We start from the raw sequence: 5,204 nt of genomic DNA on the forward strand, positions 1-5,204 counted from the left end.
CAACCCACCCAATCTCCTTCGCTCCAACTCCCCCCATATTGCTCATCATGGAAATCTTTAGTGCATCCAGGCTATCAACCTGGTAAGTGCACAACATGACAGTCTTGTCAGCCTCAGAAAATTACTCATTCATCACTGTGTCTGACTATCCCATTGGGATAAATCACAACAAAAAAGAATTGATTATTCTCCATCAGAACAAAACGGATAGAAGAGAAAGAAAAGATTGGTTTGTGAATTGTGTGAGGAGAGGTATTGGGATGAGCTCTATAAATAGACTTATTCCCCAACATATCTTATGTGTAAAGACATTTAAACTATAATACACATATTCTGAATGCTGAGATCCTGATTATATCCTTGACTATATCTCGAATGCTAAAGGCTGAATTACGAAGTTGATCTTATCTCGGATACTGAGACCCCATCACCGTTTGAGCACATCTCGGATGCTTAGTATCTGATATCAGCGTGTGTATATATCACGGGTACACCCATGATGTGACTTACCGTGGCCCTATCACAGCACGGGGTCACAACATTCGAGATATGCCCGATTACCCCTCAGCATCTGAAATGTGTCCTAAAATGCATTTTTGCAATTATCTCATCGTTTATTCATTTTTCGTAAATACTACATTTATTTTATTTAAATAAAAAAATCCTAGATATTATTGTCTCATGTCTTTTTTAAACTAAACTTAACTTAGATAAATCCTAATAATCATCTAAGAACGTTAAATATTTTCAATACCTTCTAAGATCTTACAATGACTCACATAAACTCAAGTGATTTAAAAACCTTAAATATTAGTGTCTCAAAGCTAAACTTAATCACTAATAGATTAATTATAAAAATATAAACAATATTTTTGAAAATGCTTTACAGCTTTTTAGCTCTTGGCTCGAACATATACTTAGTCTTGGAACTATCTCAGTTATTTTTTGTTTGAATTTTGTATAAAATAAAGTATAAGTTATGAACCAAAACTATAAACAATTTTTCAAATACTCTTGTGGAATAAGAAGATATCTCAAAATAGAAAGAATAAAATGAGGAACACATAAGAATTTTTTCAGTAATTTGACGTGACCTCTATTCTTGGTTTTCTAGGCTTCATTTGACTTGTATTTATTGGTTAAAGTTGTACAAGAGAAGCTAGAAATTCATCCTTTTTTTTTTGTTGTGAGTTGATTCATTAAATTGTGCATAAAGTAGATATGTTTTTTGTCTTGTCCAATGCTTTTGCAAAATTGATAGCCATTTTATGTATGTGTAGTATCGGAGTGAAAAAAGCAGTCTTGTCAAAAGTTGTAACTTGTTGAGCATGTTCACACTTTTAGAGCTACCAGTACTAGTTAGAAATGAGTGTCTTTCTAAGACTTTACTATGCCTTGTACATTACTTCTGATAGGGGTGGCAAGCGGGGAAGTCCGCCCTGCCCCGCCAGAAGTCCACCTTTTGGCGGGCTGGCCCGTCCCGTCCCACCTAGTGAGGCGGTTCTAGAATTTCACCCCGCCCCGTTTAATATCGGGTTGGCAGGTTGGCAGGCTAAGCCCGCTTAAGTTTCTCTTATTTATTTATTTATTTATTTTTTTTTACTATTAACTACTAAACAATATATATAATTTCACAACCATATTAATAAATTTATAATTTCTAAAAGCATAAAAAATTATATTTTTTATATTCATAAACATTAAAATCTTTGTAATTATAAATATCTAATAAACATAATTATAAACCAAGTTTTTATTCAAAACATAAGTATAAATATTCTCTCCAAAACAAAATAAACATAATTTAAATCATAATTATAAATATTCTCTTCAAAGTAACATAAACATAATACAAACTACTTAATTTTTATCTTCATACTCTTGTATGTTAGGTTGGAGGAAGTTAGGTTTTGGCCAAAAAATTATAAAAATACCCTCTTATTAAAAAAACACTAAGTCCGGCGGAAAAATCCACCCCGCCCCGCCAAAATCCGCGATTTAAGCGGTGCGAGTTAGGCGAGTTTTTGCGATTTGGCGGTCCCAATTTTTCAACTCAGCCCGTCTATTTTGACGGATTACGTGAACTGACCCGGCGGGTTGAGACCCGTTTGCCACCCCTAACTTCTGATGTCAAGAATCATGTTTTACATTTCTTCTGAAATAGGTGCATAATTCAGATTTTTGTTTTGAGATTTTTAAACATTAAGTTTATCCTTCTCATATCCTATATCAGTTTGGTTTGCAATAGATTACTTACAGATGTATTCTCTAGTACTTTCGAATATAATCATAAAAATTAAACTGGTAATTGACCCACTAAGAATACTAGATTATTAGATCCCTAATTTAATTAACGGTTAGATTATTGGTTAAATTAGTTGATTTGGTATATTTGAATAATTGTTTAAAATCTTATTATTTTCTATTCTATAATAAGTATTTTTTAATTTTGCTTTTATATTAAAATAATAATTATTTTTATATTTTAATAATTTATTAATTAATTTATATTTTTTTTTCAAAGGTATATTTTTATTGCAATTGAATAGCTTCAATACAACTGTCCAGGTGGACTTAGCATAGAGAAAAGAGGGTGTATTCCAAGAAAACAAACATTAATATAGAAAATTTTAGGGGGACCGAGAGAGAAAAGGAAAGGTAAAGTAGCTTTAGCATGTTCATTCTCTTCAAACTTGAAGGTTGTGTCTGAAGAACTCTTCCGTCATCTCCAAGGCCTGAGTCCGAACTTCCCCAAGGCGTTTGGTCCTGCCTTCAACATTGCAACATTTCGATCAGCCAGACACCTCATAAGAGATAGCTTTCTTGCGCCATTCTTCGCTTGAAATCTGGCTGGGTACGAGATTCCATCAATTCCTTCCACCATTACCAAGCATTGAGGTCTTTGGTCCGAGGGATTGAAGTGGCCAACGGTAAAGCATTCCAGGATTCCTCCACTTCTGGGCAGAATACGGCAGCATGGAGCAAGCTCTCAGGTGCTGCGTTGCGTCTCAAACAGACTTCATCAAAGTGAGGTAATTGAGAGTGAATCTTCAATTTTACTATTAGTCCTTCATTGATTAAACTTCCACATGGAAGACTTAACTCTTTGATGAGCTTGTAGGTTCCATACACTGTCCCAGACTTGCTTCTCTTAGTGGCGCTGATGTGGGGCTTCCATAGGGGAGTGATAAAATTGGAATGCCTATAGCATATCCTGAGCTAATTGTGTATTCTTCCAATTCCGACAGGGCGACAGGAACCAGGTAATTGTATATTCTCCTTCCCTAATTGGAGTCTAGAAGATCATATTTGTTGTCCTTGTTGTGAGATTTTCTATGAGGATCTGTTCGTTCCAATTTCTCGAGTTATTCACCAGCTGTATAACCCAAGTAAGATATTCATTGTTACATTCACCAGGCGGCAATTTAAATGGTGGCATTGATCTAAACAAAGGATCCTCCTGGATTCTCACAGGGCTCTGAGCACCGATCTCCCGTTTTAGTCCTTCCTCCAACACCTTCCTTCCCTCAAGAAGACTCTACCATGTCCAAGACGACCTATTTCTAGCTTGTGCTTCCATAAAAGAGATTAGACAAAAGTACTTATTCTTGTGGTTGACAATTTGTCTACGAGTATCGTTGTACTGCTGGATGGTATGTAGTAGATTCTCATTACTTTATTGTGTAGCCTTACAGAATAGGATATAGTCATCTGTAAAGAGAAGATGATTGATAGATGAGAACCTACTCTAGTTACTCTGATCTCGTTGTGGAGCAAATAGGATAGTCTTTCTGTTCAGAATAGAAATAGGTAAGGAAAGAGGGGATCACTTTGGCGAAGCCCTTTGCTTGGCTTGAAAAGGCCAGAAGATAATCCTTCCACTATAATAGAATAAGAATACACATCTTTTCATCTAATCAATTTATTTATTACAGAAATCCAATTTTTTTCATCGCATACCACACAAAACTCCACTCCACCTGATCATACGCGTTGCTCATATGAAGCCTAAGCGACATATCAAAACCACCATTGCTTTTATTTTTTTTAAAAATGCATACATTCATGCGGCATCATCACATCATCACTAATGAGTCTTTCCCTGCATGAATGCACTCTGTTTCATCAGGGGTTAAAAGTTAAAACTTGTGCACTAACACCTTACATATAATTTTGTGAAAGACTGTACTAAAGCTAATGGGTCTAATTTGACTCATATTAGTAGCATTCTATGTCTTTGGAATAAGGCATGTATGAGTATGACTAAAATTGCATAACATCTTACCTCCCTCAGAAATTTTAACTGCTCAACATACGTCTAATTTAATTACCCCATATAGGATTGATTGAATTTTGCGATGAACCCATCATCCTTAGGGGCAGCTTCAGGGTTGATAGAGAAAATCGCCCTCTTGACCTCTTCTTATGCATAACTAAAATTTTGAAGGCAAAAATTTTGTTAAAGAAGGTAGAATGTGAAAACCAATTTTCTGGGACACATTAAAAAAAAAAGGAACATGTAAGCCACCAAATGTAAATAAAGAAAACTAAGACATTATGGGGAGGGAGGAGTCACTTTTTTTTTTCCTATTAGAAAAAAAAACTTCTATACTTAATAAATAATTTTTCGAACTTTTTATGTGATTCAAATTCGCGAAATTGGTGAATCAGAGTTCGGACTTAAATAAGACATTATGGCGCTTGGATCTAAATTAGAAAAATAAAAAATATTATTAAATTAGATTATTTTATTTAAATAAGACAAAATATACTTTTGCCAATGAGTTATAACTCAAATGACATAGTCTTTCCATACTCAATTAAGAGTCGCAGATTCAAAGGGTTCGAATCTCCTATCTTTAGTAAAAAAAAAGACAAAATATACTTTTTAAACTCTTATGATTATCTAGTTCAAATTCAACGGAACACGTGGAAGCTGACCTATTTACATTATAAACGAGATACACTTATAATTATTTCGTTTATGCTGTAAATGAGATATGAGTATTTATAAATAAAAATATTAATAATTTGATTTTGATCAATTTAAAAAACAAAAATCGATATATTTTGTTACTATTTAAATTGAATAGATCGATTGACAAGTAAAATCTAAATATAATATAATTTAAATTAAAAAGATAAAATTTAATCATAAATTGATACCGTTGCATTCACGAGACTTAATTCTTAACAAAATAACA

At 33.7% G+C, this 5,204-nt stretch overlaps 1 long non-coding RNA gene across 1 annotated transcript; it reads left to right on the forward strand.

Moving 5' to 3' along the window:
- Positions 1-2,646: 2,646 nt before the first annotated feature.
- LOC130936452 (uncharacterized) lies at positions 2,647-4,471 on the forward strand. Its single transcript, XR_009068115.1, has 3 exons — positions 2,647-3,032; positions 3,122-3,263; positions 3,418-4,471. It is a non-coding gene; the product is annotated as an uncharacterized LOC130936452 (long non-coding RNA).
- The last annotated feature ends 733 nt before the right edge of the window (positions 4,472-5,204 follow it).

This window comes from Arachis stenosperma, chromosome 6 (assembly GCF_014773155.1).
Source record: "Arachis stenosperma cultivar V10309 chromosome 6, arast.V10309.gnm1.PFL2, whole genome shotgun sequence".
NCBI classification, from domain to species: Eukaryota; Viridiplantae; Streptophyta; class Magnoliopsida; order Fabales; family Fabaceae; genus Arachis; species Arachis stenosperma.